The sequence below is a fragment of the Myotis nattereri genome (assembly GCF_964212035.1).
Source record: "Myotis nattereri genome assembly, chromosome: 14".
NCBI classification, from domain to species: Eukaryota; Metazoa; Chordata; class Mammalia; order Chiroptera; family Vespertilionidae; genus Myotis; species Myotis nattereri.
The window spans coordinates 58,079,733-58,095,985 of record NC_138089.1 but is presented as its reverse complement, the minus strand read 5'-3'; the positions used below and the strand labels follow the sequence as shown (position 1 = coordinate 58,095,985).

At 54.8% G+C, this 16,253-nt stretch overlaps 1 protein-coding gene across 1 annotated transcript in view; it reads right to left on the bottom strand.

Moving 5' to 3' along the window:
- The window catches only part of CNTN4 (contactin 4), a 402,127-nt gene that overhangs the window by 176,439 nt on the left and 209,435 nt on the right, over positions 1-16,253 (bottom strand). The window lies entirely within an intron of this gene.

Sequence of the window (16,253 nt, the reverse complement as noted above, 5' to 3'; positions counted from 1 at the left end):
ACAGATTCCTTCAGATCCTCGCCGACACCTGCAGGCTTAATTAAGCTGAAAGTCACCAACTTCGCACAGAATGCTGATGGGTGGCTGGTTCATTACTTGCTTTTCTCATTGATTAGCAATTTCCACACGATCCCCGTATGCACGGCTGCAGCGCCTGCCTTGTTTCAGAACGTAATGAGTACGGTAGAGACTGCTGAGCAATGGTGTCCTCGTTGGACTTACGAAGCAAAGGAAGAGGATCGCGTGGCTAACCCGAAACCGTGCCGCCCCAAAGCCAAGTCTCAGAGCCGGCGACCCAGACACCCCGGGGCTTCCTGTGTCTCGCAGAGAAATTCTGAGGGAAGAGCCATCACGGCTTGTCAGGAGCCATCACTTCATTTCCCGGGAATCGTGCTGTCAACAAACCTTCAAGGCACATGTTTCAATAAATAAGCAGCCGTCAATTTCGGGCATCTGAATCACACCCAGCGTGCTCTGTGGGATTAATTAAAGGAAGCCCGTGGGCGCGTCTCCGCCATCTTAGGCGCGGAGGATCCCGCAAGCCCTACCTCTGGTCCCCGGCCCTTCCCAGGCTCCAACCCTCACTCACATCCCTGATGTCTAGGGCCAATGAGACCTGCTGATGCCGCCGCCATCTTTCCCACAAACCCCATCTCAGAAAACAATCCCGCGCCTCACCTGCAGCTCGGCTGAAAGCCCAGAACTCACCCACCTTCTCTCATCACCACTTCCCACGCCCTCCCTCCAGGACACCCGGAACCTATCCCTTTGGTACATTCACAACTGCCACCCCCGCCCAACCACCTGCCTCTGCCACCTGGTCAGCAGCCTCCTGCTGTCTTTTTATCGCTCCCTTAAAACTCCGTCCTCACCGCCGGGGGCCACTCTATACCCCACACCAGTGGTCGGCAAACTGCGGCTCGCAAGCCACGTGCGGCTCTTTGGCCCCTTGAGTGTGGCTCTTCCACAAAATACCACGTGCGGGCGCGCATGTACAGTGCGATTGAAACTTCGTGGCCCATGCGCAGAAGTGGGTATTTTGTGGAAGAGCCACACTCAAGGGGCCAAAGAGCCGCATGTGGCTCGCGAGCTGCAGTTTGCCGACCACTGCCCCACACAGAGGAGGAGAGTCAAGTGGAGTACCCATATTTGCCCGGCTTACCAGGTATCCTGGCGGGGTGTGTCACTGTGTTCTTTAATGGGGAACAGAGCCCTGGTTTGCTGTGACAAAAGTCAGAACCCCAATAGCCCCGTGGGCTCCCTTGTCCGCTCTCCCTGTGCTGCGCCCGATGCCTTCCCACTGCGCGGGGCACGGGGAGCATTAAGTTCACGTCTGATGACACAGCCCCACAGGCTCCGGCCCTGCCGACCTCTGCGCCCTCACCTTCCTGTCCCCGCCGCGCCCCCTCTCGAGGCTCACTGTCACCTGTGGGGCTTTGCACAGGTGGTCCCGGGCTCAGGCTGCACTGCCTGCAGCTGCGCCTGCGGGCGCCCTGTGTCCGTGTCCCCATCATTCCGATGTCAGCTGAAAGGCCACTTCCTGTGAGAGGACGCCCCTGACCCTGGAGCAGCCACGCGCCTGCGATCACGGTGACTCTCACCGGCTCCCTGTTTGTTGTTTATTTCCTTTTCTGACGTTACCTGGTACGTTACCTGGTTACGTTCTCTCTTCACAACAGGACGTGCGCTCTTGAGAGCAGGTGCCTGTGCTCTATCCATAGCCAGGCCGGCGGCCAGCACACAGCAGGTGTGCGTTATTTACTGGCTTGGCTGGCTGGATGTCTCGATAGTGCTGGTGGGGTTTATTCAGTGTGCAGGAGAGGTAAGCTCCATTGGTTTTCGTTTAAAAGGCACAGATACACAATTAAGGGGTTGATCCGACTTGTGTCACAGCATCCAGGTTTCTATTCACCATTAGAGAGTGTGATGACACACCTGGCAAGGATACACGGTAAGCCAGGCAAATACTGATACTCCACCTGGGTCTCAGCCTATGTGTGGGTTACAGAGTAGCCCCACTCCTAAGGCAAAAATCGGAGTCAAAATTCCGCCCCCCAAATCCCTCCTATTGCTCATAAAGTGCACTGCCCACGGCCTCATGCGCCACCTGAGGAAGCCATGGGGTGTGAAATGGGAAGGGGAAACAGAGCTGGACAATATATTCCTGAAGGGATCCGGGCAGCACCTACCAGCCTACCTCACCTCTCCCCTCCCTTCCTCTTCTCCAAGGGACTCCCATGCTTTCCTGTGTGGCCACGGGCACAGCCAGCGAGATGGGCCCACCCCAAGCCAGCGGCTGAGGAAGGGCAGACCCACGGAAATGGTCAGGGGCCCGGTGGGTGTGCGACGCAACTGTGGCCAGACAAGTGGGGAGATGCGGCCAGGGGCTCCTGGCAACGCTGTCATCGCGAAGGAAATGTGCCAGCAGAGAGCAGCTCCCACCGGGCCAACGTCTGCGCGTGAGCTCAGAGCCGTGCGGCTCCTTTAAGGGAAGCTAAGTGGCCGTGGTTAGAACGACAGAGCCACTCAATGAGGACGTTGAAAAATTCAAACGTAAACCCAGGTTATGGGTGACACCACTGCACTTTGATCTGAGGCCAAAGGCTCTGGTTACACACCACCCGATACACCCGGCGATGCCCTATCTCTAAACACCACGCTCCTGGCCCCAGCGGCTCCCTCCACCCACCAGGGAATGAAATGAGATGGATGGCAACCGGCAGCCACTTCTCTTATCTCAAGGCCGCTCAGGGTCGCACCCTGGCTGACATGGCACAGAGATCGCTTATGATGGCACCCAAATGGCTGTTTCGCGTCTTCCTTCCATCTCGGGTGTGTGCAGTTAAATTGGACTTGATGACTAGTAAACGCCTGCACATCGCCGTCCACGCACTCTGTACTAAAGGCGCCCTAAGTACCTATTGATTTCTTTAAAGAGCAAGAAGAGTGTCGCTGTTCACGTGAAGCCCCTAATTCAAAGAATCTAGAAAACGCCTTTTACCTACTTTGCTCCACCTGCTGCCAGCACTGCTTCCTCACCGGTTCCCTCAGCACAGCAGTGCTCCCGACTCCGTGAAACCATGTTCATAGATGTCCTCTCCCACCTCATTGCTGCGAGAGCAACTGTGTGTGTGTGTGTGTGTGTGTGTGTGTGTGTGTGTGTTTTGGTTACATTAAGTTGAAAGTAGAATTTCACTGAGAAAACAAACAAATATTATAGTTTTCTCTGCCTTTACATGTGACCTCCTGGGTGTATTTAATACACATTTTCGAGGCTGCAGCTTAGCTATACTCCATCCTCTGTGTGGCCTGGAGAGAACTGGGCCTCCCCATAGTTCATCGCACCAGGGGCTTTTCCTCCAAAGGAATACTCGCTTGACGTTAAAGATGTGCTTCCGCCAGAATTCCCTGCCGGTTACGACGGGCAGAGAATCGAGAGGCATGGAGCCGGGGATGCGCCAGCCATCCTGACACATCACAGTCACGCCAGGGACCAGAAAACGTGCCCGTGTTCCTAGTCCTTCTGACGCCTAAGCCGCTGTCAGTTGCACTTTCGCACAGCTGGCTAAGCTGCCTTAATATCACCGGGCACATCCGTTCACTCAGCCTTCCTTCTCCCGGGCAAAGGGGGCGGCTGCACTGCCTACAGGCGGTGGGCGGGGCTCCCCCTGCTCTGCTAGTGTTACCACGGCGCCCTGTGATCCTGGGTCCCCTCAGCTCTGGGTTAATAAGACTCCCACAAACCACCACAGGCTGGGCAGAATCCCCAGTCCAAGTTCTGAATTTCTACCTCCTCAGGAAGCGAGAGCTCGAGTCTGAATAAAGAAGGCGTTTCAGACTCTTGCTAATGAGTAACTCGGGCCCCAGGCAGCACAGCCTCACACCCCATCCTCAAGCTCCTCTCTCCACCGAAATCCCTCAGGACCTCGATCTCCGCTAGAGGACCGACCAAACCACGCTCTCGTGCGAGGATGCTGAAGGCTGGCGTTGTCCCCTCTCAGGGGCGAGTTTCTTTGCCTGCCAGGCGGGCTCGCTGGCATTACAAGATTTTAGCCGGGACTGATGCGGGCACACACCCTCCCGCAGGAGACGCTGAGATACAGACAGCGCAGAGCATGGGGGTCGTCAGACGATTCTGGGCGGGAACGCCAGCCACTGCAATGACTGTCCATCGTCTTAGATCCCAGGAGGGTGTGACCTAAGCTGAAAGGAAGGAGACCCAGGAGAAGGGCCCCGCTGTGGGCTTCACGATGGAGAACAGACCCCGGAAGCCTGGGACCGGCCCCGCGCCAGGGGGACAGACGGGCGGACTGGTTTTGAATTCCTCCTCCGCCCGCCCCCCTGCAGCCCCTGGAGAAATGACGTAACCTCTGTGGCCTGTCACCACGCGTGAACCGGAACCTACAGCGAGTGACAGTGCCCAGCGGGACCCAGACCTCCAGCCGTGCACCCTGGGACCCGGCACGCGGGAACCCTCATCTCCGAAGTGGGCAGCGGCCCTCACCCCGACCCACGCGCAGTGTGGCTGCAGGTGTTCGGAGGCAGCGCTGCAGTTTAGTGGATCTGGCACATGCAGTCTACTTTAGACCAGGCTGCCATCTCTGATTTGACCAAACATTTTTTTTATTGATTTCTTTTTTAAAGAGAGAGGCAGAAAAAGGGAGAAACATTGATGTGAGAGCGAAATATCGATCAGCTGCTTCCTGCACCGCCCCCCCTAAGGATGGAGCCCACAACCTGGGCCCGGGCCCTGACGGGGAATCAAACAGGTGACCTCTTGGTGCATGAGACGCTGCTCAGCCACTGGGCCACGCGGCCACGGCGCTGACTGCTTAGTGTGTAGAACCTCCGGAACCCCCCGCAGTACCCCCGTGAAGACAGAAACAGGAAGTTTCTATCCTGGCACGAAGAACCCTGGCCTCGACGCTGGTGCAGAGGGAACACGCGATGCGCCTGTTGTTACTCAGCGTGTGTTCTGTCGTACAGACGAACCTGTATTTTTCTTAGGTTAGAAAACACTTTAAAAGCTGGGGAAGAACAGAACAGCCTTGTTGTCCCACTTAAAGATGCCCTTTAATGGGCACAGTAGTTGGCGTGAGTAACAGCTTGAGGACACGGGTTCCGCTAGAAAACCCAGAGGCTGGTCTCTGTCTCCCACGCGTACACATGAGGGGACAGCGCCCTGGGAATGCTGTGGCGCCCATGCACAGATAAACATGTCAGCTCCTGGAACTGACCTGTCCGCCTTGGCTGGGGGATGCGTGGACTGTTTGCCTGTGGAATCGAGCTTCACGGAATTTCAATGAGAGCTGCCTAGGCCTCCCGATCCTTCTGAATCGGGATGAGAGGGGCAAGCACGCAGAATCAAGGCAGGAGTGCTGGGTCCCTTGCATTTCAAATCCTCTGCTAACAAATACACACGCGGAAGGGTGCACGCACAGGCACGCACACACACACCCTAATCAATATTAAACAGAGACACCGACTGGAATTGGTCCCTGACGATTCTAATCCGCGGTGACGGGGATGCTGAGAGGCGCGCGTTGGCTTTGATGTTCTCTCCTCTGCAGCGTCCCCTCCCCCAGACGGAGCCCGAAGCCCCTGGCGGAGGCTCAGGTGGTTCCGCGCACTATTGTCCTCACCGACCACGTCCGCGATGGCACTGGCCGGGCTGCCTGTGACTCGGCTGCAGAAACAAACATCGGGGCAGAGTCCTGTCTGACCTGGAGGGAGCGGGAGGGAGGCCATGCCGGCTGCTGGAGCGCCTGCTGAATACAGAGCGTGCCGCCTCCTCGTAGGCCGGGAGGGGAGGCCGTCAGAGAGAATCGCAAAAATCAATTCCGGAGGCAACCAGAGCCTCATACGAATCTCAGCAGCTGCCTGGAGAGAAGTGATGGGCACAAAAAAGTCCACTCGGGGAGGGAGGGAGCGGCACACCCGCTCCGCAGGCCGCCCTCCTGTGCGAGGGCTGCTCCGGGCGTTTGGTCCGTGGGGCCGGCTGGGGACAAACATGCTGCGTTAAGGGACAGTGATGGACACGGGGGAGTCACCCCGCAGCACCTCAGGCTTGATAACACCCGCTTTGCTCAGTTGGGCCCCAGCACTGTGTGCAGTGTGTGTGGTGTGTACAGTGTGTGACGTGAGTGGTGTGTGACGTATGCGGTGTGCAGTGTGTGCGGTGTGTAGTGTGTACAGTGTGAGCACTGTGAATGTGATGTGTGCAGTGTGTGGTGTGCAGTGTGTGACACGCACTGTGCAGTGTGTGGTGTGTGCATTGTGCGGCGTGTGTCTTGTGCGGCGTGCAGTGTTTGTGGTGTGCAGGGTGTGACATACAGTGTGCAGTGTGTGGTGTGTGCATTGTGTGGTGTGTGGTGTGTGATGTGTGTGGTGTGTAGTGTGTACAGTGTGAGCACTGTGAATGTGATGTGTGCAGTGTGTGTGGTGTGTGCAGTGTGTGACATGCACTGTGCAGTGTATGGTGTGTGCATTGTGTGGTGTGTGCATTGTGTGGCGTGTGGTGTGCAGTGTGTGCGATGTGTGTGGTGTGTAGTGTGTACAGTGTGAGCACTGTGAATGTGACGTGTGCAGTGTGTGTGGTGTGTGCAGTGTGTGACATGCACTGTGCAGTGTGTGGTGTGTGCATTGTGTGGTGTGTGCATTGTGTGGTGTGTGCATTGTGTGGCGTGTGGTGTGCAGTGTGTGCGATGTGTGTGGTGTGTAGTGTGTACAGTGTGAGCACTGTGAATGTGATGTATGCAGTGTGTGTGGTGTGTGCAGTGTGTGTGGTGTGTGCAGTGTGTGACATGCACTGTGCAGTGTGTGGTGTGTGCATTGTGCGGTGTGTGTGGTGTGTGCTTCTGCATTGGGAGGCGGGGATGGGGGCTGAGATGGAGTCCGCTCTGCTGGGTTCTGGCACCTTCTGGCTCCCAGCACCCGCTCAGCCCGCTCTCCTGCCCACAGGATGCTGGTTCCTCCTGTGCACCGTTTCGGGGAACCGCTCGGGCAGTCACAGGGGCCACAGCTCTTGCTGAGCTTCCTCTATGTGAGGGCTCAGGAGACCTGTGGGGGGCGGGTCTCGGCACCTTTAGGAGCGGAAGGTGAAGCGCTGTCATTCACGTCACCCACGTGGAGTCTCGGAAGCTCCTGAGGCCTCCCGGAGGGTGACTGCTGCCCCGCGGAAAACACTGAAGTTCAGGGGCACCGTCCCTCCTCCGCACCCCAGTGGGGTCCATATCACCTCCCAGCGGAGCCGGCCCACTGCGCTCTCGGACCTCAGGCAGCCTCACGTCCTGGTGATGGGTCGGATAAGGGCAGGACGCCCAGACAGGTGTCCTGCGCACGGTAACCACAGAGACACGACTGCAATCCAACGCGCAGGAGATTACGCCTGCGGGATGGCCTCATCGTGAGGGAAGGAGGCCGTGCTGAGTCGCGATAAAATGCATGGCTGTGGAGGCAACTGCCTGCACCCCGTCCAGCCTCCCTGGCCAAGTCGTTCAGAGCAAATTCCTGAGCTTCTCTAACGAAGTCCTCTCATCTCAAAAATAGGCACGCAGAGTACACCTCCCAGGGCGGGTGTGCACTAAAGGAAAACACACATCCTGTGTGCACAAGCACACGCACACGCACGTATCTCATGTAGACCGCTCCTGGTTCTCCACTCCACCAGGTAACACCCCCCAATGACTGCTGTTTCTGTTATTAAGACTCGGATTATGACTGTCAACATCACCATCTTTACCTAAATGAAAACATAAAAAGAAGGTCCGTTTTACCAGTCTGCTAAAATTCAATAAATGTGCTCAATGTGCAAGCTCTAATTTGTTTAGCAAATTAATTTGTATGCAAATCAAAATAAGAATTATGTATAATTCAATATGCTTCTCTCCAAGGAGATATGTAAATCAGGGTGGTTAGGACGGCTATTTTAAACATTGAATCTTATATCTGCAGTCAGATTGCAGGCTCCTTAAAATATTAGCAGTGCGTTTTAATGCATCTGCATATGTATTCATTGATTGCTTTTCATCAGACCTGCCTGTGAAAGGCATAGCCTGTAGTGCTCATGTTTTTCAAAAAGTTTAGACTATGAGAATGATGTCATCTCACCAATTCCCTGAAGGTCAAAACCCTAAGAGCTCCGTGTGTCCTACCCAGTCCCGGGGTGCAGCCACCCGTGCGGGCCGGACGATGCGGACGCTTTCTCCTGGTTGTGCGTAAGCAGGGGTGGGGAACATCCGGCCCGCGGGCCGTGTAAAGCCTGAGAAATCCTTTGGTCTGGCCCTGCCAAGGCAACCACAGGTGGGACTCAAAATTCAATAAATCTAGGAGCATTTTCATAGCAACATAAATTTATATGAAGTGAATGGTATTCAGCAAATGAGGCTATACATCGCCAAGTGGCTCTTGGCAGGAAAAAGGTCCCCCACCCCCGCCCTAAAGGACGAGGCTCAGAGGTGAGAGCTCTGAGGAAACGTCCGCATCCCTGCATCCCTGCCCGTTGGAGCACCATGTCCATCCTCGGTCACATGTGCTCTCGGTTCACTCGTCATAACAACATTGTATCCCAGGCGCGTCCGCCCGGGCTCTGTGCCAAGGTGAGCCTGGCCCCTTCACTACGTCACGCATCTGTGATGTCTGGACAAGGAGAGGTAGGACGACGGGCTATGCTCTCACCACAGTGGCCTCACTAGTGCCGTCCACAGACTCTGTGACTAAGCAAAATGCTGCATAAAGAAGCCGCTCCTCCGTGGGCTAATGATGTCAAGAGTCAGGTTCCTGGCATCTCATCAACGTTGTAACAACAGGACCTGCTGTACTTACTTCTAAGCCTTTGAGCGTCACTGCATTGGATCATAAAGCAAGAGTCCTGCTCCCTGTCTCAGCCCACAGCCGATTTGCACTAACTGTGCACGTAACCTGGGTCAACACTACCACCAGCGTTTTCACATCTGAAAAATGACGAAGGTGAAAGGGTCACGTAAAAACGCGATTCCCCCGAACGTGCCAGGTGGGCGCCCCTGGTCCACCGGGCGGATGGCGGCGTCCATTTGGGGCAGGAAGAGGCGAAGCTTCGAGCCCGTGTTTCCCAAGACGCAGGACGCACAGCACGGACGTGCGAGACAATTCTCAGATCGTGCAGAGACAAGACCTTAAATCAAACTGACTCGCTTAAGAATCAATTCACTCTCCTCTCAATTAACGCGCTCTGGGTTCTCCTGGTCGGATGAAAGGGGTCTCGGGTGCCGCCAACGTGTCTAACGTCTGATAGTCTTGTTTTGGGAAGAAATGTCGGGACCCAGCATCAGTCACCTGAGCACAAGCCAGTCGTCAACCGTTGGTCGCTATGGTATTTATTTTAAAGTTAGTTTTAACTTACAGCAAGTGGTATTGCTGTGATAGCATTCCTTTAGGGAAACAAAAAAAGATGATAAAAAAATTGAAGTAAATAATAACACAAGGAGTGTAGACACTGGACCGAATCAGTGACTGAACCTGGGATAACACCGGCCTAGAAAGCTCATGGGCTTGGCTTTGTTCCACTATTTTACGTTTGCAGAATCCCGGTGCACCGTGGCAGAGCGATGCAGGGAAAGTTATAACTCCAGAAAGTGGCGGGTAAACAGGTAGACTCCTCGACTCCTCGGTATCTATTATATTAACATCCAAAGAGCTAAAGACCCAAATTCAAGAGCGGTTTCTTTGCCTGTGTACCTATTTATTTATATTTTTTATTTTTTGATGTCTGTAATAGCCTTTGGTTTCTGCCCAGCTTTACTGAGATACAATGGACACGTAACTTTGTGTTAGTGTATAAAAGTGTCCACATAGTGATTTGCTCTGTGAACGTGTTACAAGCTGATCAGCACAATGAGCGGTGATCACCTAACAACACCCATCACCGCTCAGTGACAATTTCTTCTTCCAAAGGGATTTCAAGTCCCTGAACAAAACATATGTCTATTTACTTTCATTTAAAATTCTCACCCCAGGACACGCGAGAGAGAGAGAGAGAGAGAGAGAGAGAGAGAGAGAGAGAGAGAGAGAGACGTTGATGCGAGAGGAACATCTACCGGTTGCCCTCTGCATGTACCCCAACCAGGGATGGAGCCCACAACACAGGCAGGTGCCTGACTGGGGATGAAACTGACAACCCTCCGGTGCAAAGAGGACGCTCAACCACCCGAGCCACTCCGGCCGGCTAAGCTGATTTCCTTTTTGTTTATTTTCTGAATTGGAGGTCGATTTAGAAGACAGGAGATCAGGAACCACTGAGAAGGAACAGCACCCGGGTGCTCCCGGCAGAGCGAGCCGGTGCGCGGGGCCCATGCCGTCGGCAGCACGGGCCTCTAAGCTGTTTCCAGTGAGGCGCAGATTGTCTGAAAACCGCGTTTTTGTGCAAATGTTACACCGCTGGGGAGAAAAGCCTTCCCAAAGAGGGCGTCCAGGAACGCCGCTGAGAGAAAACAGGACACGGGGGTGGGGGTGGGGTGACTCATTTTCACGTGACAACTTGTTCTTTGCAGAGATGACTGGTGCGCAAGGCCTGGTTGCCAGTTACGGGGAGTTCCGAACTTGAGAGTAAAATTCTACAGAGGAAGCAGGTGGAGTTCTGGCAAGATCTGTTGACCCAGGGAAATGGTGCTGTGTTTTCTAGCCTTTACGCACAGGTGTGAATTGTTTTGGTTGGGTTTTGTCCTCTGAATTATCACAGTCCCCGGGCGGGGTGGGGGTGGGGGTATTTTATTCTGTGGACACGATTCTGTTAGCGAGTGTCACTCTCGCCTCTCAGAGAGGCGAGTGAGACAACACATCCCACGTGCCTGCCCATCGGAATCTATAAATACATCAGCCCGAGTTTTAAACAAATAAATTAAACTTTACTCATTGCAACTCTGAGGGGGGCGAACAGTTGGAGTCTGAGGGAGTGTTTAGAGACAATTTCCTTAGCTTTGCATCTGTATTTTAAGCTGAGATATAATTAGACTGAGAAAGTGCAGGACGGTAGGAGGGAGGGGGAGGACACCCCCGGGGGGGGGCGGGCGGATGATACGGTTCCGAGGGTGGGCAGAGGGCACGGGGCCAGCCCACAAGGAGGACAGTGTTGGGGTCCAGGAAAGAGGGCTCCTTGAGAGCAAGCCGAGGCCACTGCACATCCCCTCAAACCCGGCTCTCCACGGAGGCGACCTGTCCACTGTGGGGAGACCGGAAGCGAGGAGAATGGGGGGACGGGGTCCACGGGGCGTACGTCTGCACCAGCCAGCATGTCCACCCGTGACACGGGGCTTCTGTGGGCTCCTCTCCTTATCGCCCTTGTTTTGTTGTTGGGAAAATGCATTTAAAAATCTTTCCTCACTTGGAATCACCGGATCCCTCTCCTTGTAGGGCCCTTTGCAACTTCAGAAGTTTCTAGTGGCCCCATCACAGGGACTCCAGGCTTCCCCAGGCCCGGCCCCAGACGTGGGGCTCCAGGAGGCAGACCCTCGATGCCGTGGCTGCCGCACTTGCCGTGGAGGCCCGCTGGCTCCCGGCGGTGACAGTGACAACAGTGGCATTAACGAGTCACACGGAGCCCATGCTATGGAGGCGGGACTCTTTCTGCGGGCTCTCCACAGGAACAGGTTTAATCAATGCAGGCATTTGCTTCCCATAGGCACTTATATTACTGTTTTATCCCCACTTTACAGATGAGGTCACACTGCAAAAAAGTGAGCGTCGACCTATGAACCAGGGCTCGATTCCAGGTCAGGGCGCATGCACAGGTTGTGGGCTCCATCCCCAGTAGGGGGTGTGCAGGAGGCAGGCGATCCATGATTCTCTCTCATCACTGATGTTTCTCTCTCTCCCCCCCTCTGAAATCAATAAAAATATATTTTTTCAAAGGGTGAGGGAAAGTCTCTCAAGGGGTCACAAACTACACGCTGTGTACAACCTCCCACCCCGAAGCAGGGCGGACGCCAGTGTGTGAGGAGGCAGGCCCTGGAAGCCTGTCCCCATCACCGCCCAGGGACAGGGCCTGTCTTGCTGAGCCCCGAACCGCGTTCTCAGGGTGTCCCATGCTGACCCCTGGTGGGCCCTCACCTACGGGTTAAATGAGTGACAGCCGCCCTTCGCTGCTGGTTACTGGTTACGTCCCGGACACTGTGCTAAGCACGGAGAATACAGACGCCAGCCCAATCCCCGCGAACCCAGGAAGGCAGGCATACCCTCAGCCCGCCCAGATGGCACAAAAAGCAACCCCGGGCGTAAGGAGACAGCTCGACCCGCGGCTGCTACGTGGATGCACGGCCTCTCCGTCTCCCGTGGAGCCCACGCTCTCGCCCAGCTCTGCCGAGTCTCAGGGGGCGCCTCGGGGCGGAAGGGGGGGTCTGTGATGCCTGGGCTGGTCCCGCTGCACCAGCCTCCAGCGCGAGGGGCAGCAGGGGTCCCACATTTCAACAGAGAACTGTCACACAGCGGAGATGGCAGGCACCGAAGGCCTGGGTGTTCCGCTGTTTGCCTCCACTTTTCCTAATTGGTTTCATTCGACAGAGTCCAATCTTCCCTTCTAGATGCAGCACGTCCTCCGCTCATCAGCGAGGGGGTGTTTACAGTTAGGACACGGGGCGGCCCAGCGCAGCTCACGAGGCTGTTACCCTCTGCTTCCCGGAGCCCTCGGTGGAGCGTGTCCAAGGCTGCTGGTCTGTAAGGCCGCTCCATGGCCGTGCCCCGGGGGTGTACATGGCTGCCTGCTTCTCCAGTTACCTCGACGTCTTCATCACCCTTCATCACCGACTAAGTAAGACCTCCCCGCCGCGAGCCGCGTGCAAAGACTGAAATTGAGATTCACGAAGAGTCCTGCCTTTGCCGTTTGATGTTTTCTGGGTATTTTCTCCCCATTCTTTCCCTGAATTTTTATCACCGAAGTCGCTGCTGCTTTTGTGATCTGGCCATTGGCTGCCTCCTTGCGAAGTCCTCCTTGCGCTCGGCTCCGCAGCAGCAGAGGAAGCGGGAGTCCGTCCTGGGTTCCGAGGCGGGGGTGGGAGGAGTGGGAGCCCGCGGCAGGGGTGGGGGCCCGCGGCGGGGGTGGGGGCCGTGCCAGTTTCTCAGAGGAGACACGTGAGGCGGGAGGTGGGTGGACTGCGCTTTGCAGAGGCTGCATGGAAGCGGCCGGCACTCAGCTCTCTCTGGGACGTGACTGAATACGTGTTCCTCATGCAAGAACAGAGGCGCCTCTGCGTTTAATACCCGCCGAGAAGGGAGAATTATTTGAATGCTGTGCTTATTCTTGGGAACAAACATGAGGATCCCGGGAACGGAAACGCTGCGCCTGGCTGGGCTGTGGGGCCAGGCCTGGGATGTCCCGTCTGGGCGTCCTCCCGCCTGGGGTTGCGGTGCTACGAAGAGGGGGGCGGTGGGGCTGGTCCCCAGCATCGCTGGAGGTCCTGAGGAGGCGGAACGACTGTGCTCACCGGATTCTGTTATCAACACCACAGTGTGGGCGCGGGTGCTGTGCCCGTGTGTGTCCGCTGACCCGGGGACGGGCCAGAGCCAGGCGGCCCACCTCGATCTCACTGATGGGCCTTCTGGCCTGAAAGCCATGATTTCTGTGAGAATGTTCCGCTCTGTTTCATTTGTTTATTCTGTTCCTTAGATTCCACATGTACGTGAGATCGCAGGCTGTCTGTCTTTCTCTGACTGACTGACTGCACTCGGCATAATACCCTCCTGGGCCACCCATGCTGTTGCAAATGGTAAGATGCCCTTCTTTATGGCCGGCTAGTACTCCATGTGAGGATGTCCCACAGCTTTTTACCCACTCACTGCCCGATGGGCACACGGGCTGCTCCCAGAGCTGGGCTACTGTAGACTGCCTGATGGGCACGCAGGCTGCTCCCAGAGCGTGGCTACTGTAGATAATGCTGTGATTACCATGGGGGGGGGGGGGCATGTTCCTCCTGTTCCTGATTTCTTCAGATAAAAACTCAGAAGTGGGACCACTGGGTCATAACAGAGTTCTGTTTTTAACCCCATGAGGACCCTTCATTCTGTTTTCCATGAAAGCTACACCAGTTTGTAAAGTACAGCAGAGGGAATACGCCAACAATACTGTACTAACGAGGTAGGGTGCCAACTGGGTACTAGGCTTATTAAGGGGTCACTTCATCGTATATAAAATGCCTAATCACTATGTTGTATATCTGAAATTAATATAACATGAAGTGCCACCTGTAGTTAAAAAATAAAAATATAGTAAATAAAGAAAAGAATGTTCCTCTCATTCGTTAGCCTCCATGTAGAGTTTGTGATCCCTGGTTCAAATTGATTCAGAAGAAGAATAAAGTCTCTATTTTCAGTTATTGTCTGAGACTGCGTCTAGCATTTGTCAAAGGGGAAGATCCTTCCATCCTACCGTGAACCGCTAATGACGGCCCTGAAATCACCAGCAGGCTGTTCACGGAGGAGCTGGCTCAGACACTGGGATCTTTGATCTTATTTAAGAAAAAGCGTATGTGAGACCCGCTAATTATGGTAAACATGGTAGATACACACATTTCCCTCATAAAAATCTCACCGAGACATGGACGCCGGAGGAAGTACAGACAAGGAAAATGACGAGGGTAGAGAAATATGTTCAGAATTCAGAGTGTCCAGCGCTATGTAAATGAGTAGAATCAAGACAAATAGCAAGAAAACAAAAACATTAATTACAGCTTGCCTCTACCTAAGTGAAGGAAGCATATGGGAAGAGAATATTAATGCCATGCAAAGCAGTTCCCACACAAAATACTCACCGAAACAATCAATAAACAGATTCCCCACCAAAAGCTAAGAGAGTGAGGTAGACACAGGTGCGCTTCTTCGGTGGGAACCTCGCATTTTTCACGGCACCAGTGACGGGAGGGGCGGCACCCCTGACTGCCTGCCCTTCAACGTCTGGCTACCTATTCACTCAGCACACTGAGTTCAATCAACACGCTGCTGTAATCAAATGCTGAGAAATGGATTCCCCAGGTTGTGTTTTGAGGAGTGGTTACCCGAGAGTCCTGAGGAGGGGGAGCGGATTGTCTCAGTTGAGATCCAATGTGGGGAGGGCCAAGGTGCATGCGAACCCGAAGAGCAGGTGGGGCCCAGCGCCCGGGGCTCACCGCTGGGAAGACGTGGGTTCTGACCAGAGGATGAGAATTAACATCTCTACAAGAGGTGGCTACGTGCCCAGACATCCAGGATCGGGAGGTCAATAGAGGCCAGAAGTTCAGGATCTGAAGGCCGGGTATGACGAGGAGGGGAAGGAGAGTTTACATGTAAAATCATGGGAAGCATGAACACCACCATGTTGAGAATGAATGTGCCAACTGTGCACTGTACGGTCAGGTAACCAGACAGCTACAACGTCCTATCACATGACGGTCAAAACTCTGGGCTCTGGAGTTCGTCTATCCAGTCTACATCGTCTTAGTTCTACCACTGACAGGGCTGGTGATCTCGGCGGAGTTTCTTAGTCCTTCACGCTTCAGTAAAACGATTGATAGTAAAGACAAATAGTCCTAGGGCTCTGAGACAATGACATGCAATGAGGTTCACCGAGGGCTTAGTGTGAGGGATCCACGCATGCCGGGACGGCCACGAGTACCCCGGACTGTGTAATCATTGTGAAGCATTCGCTTCACGAAGCTGCCAGTCGACGCGGCACAGAACCGAGCTAACCGAGCGGGAAGAAGGCGGTGGCTGTCTGTCTCCTCAGGGTCACACCCCCAGTTCCTATCAAGGAGCCGGTTCCTTGCAGGGTAGGTACTCAGTGACACTGTTGGAGGGAAGGCATGAATCAGGGTGATGGTGACCCCAAAGTCCCTTTTAGTTTATGTTGTAAAGATGCAAATGGGCTGCAGGTATCCCTGCTGGACTCGGCATTCTGATTCCAAAGCAGGTCAACCAAACACCTTCCCCAAAGCCCTGGATAGAGGCCCGTGGGCCGCAACCCATCGCCAGCCCTCCTGCAGGACGCACACCCCATCAACGCTGGAACCACGGCGCCCCCTGGTGGTCTCACACCTTCCGGAATCCGAGAAAGCCACCGCCAACAGCATGTGTGAACTCTGGAAAGCCCTGTCTAGTAGCGGACCGTGAGTACAGGGAAAGACCTGCTGCCTTACGCTCTCTGGCTCCTGCTCGCCTATACGTGCGTTGAAATGAAAAAGAGAGGGTGGGAACCCAGCCATGGAGTGGTGGCAATGAAGATACGGGAAGAGCTCCCAGACCCACATCCGCCCACA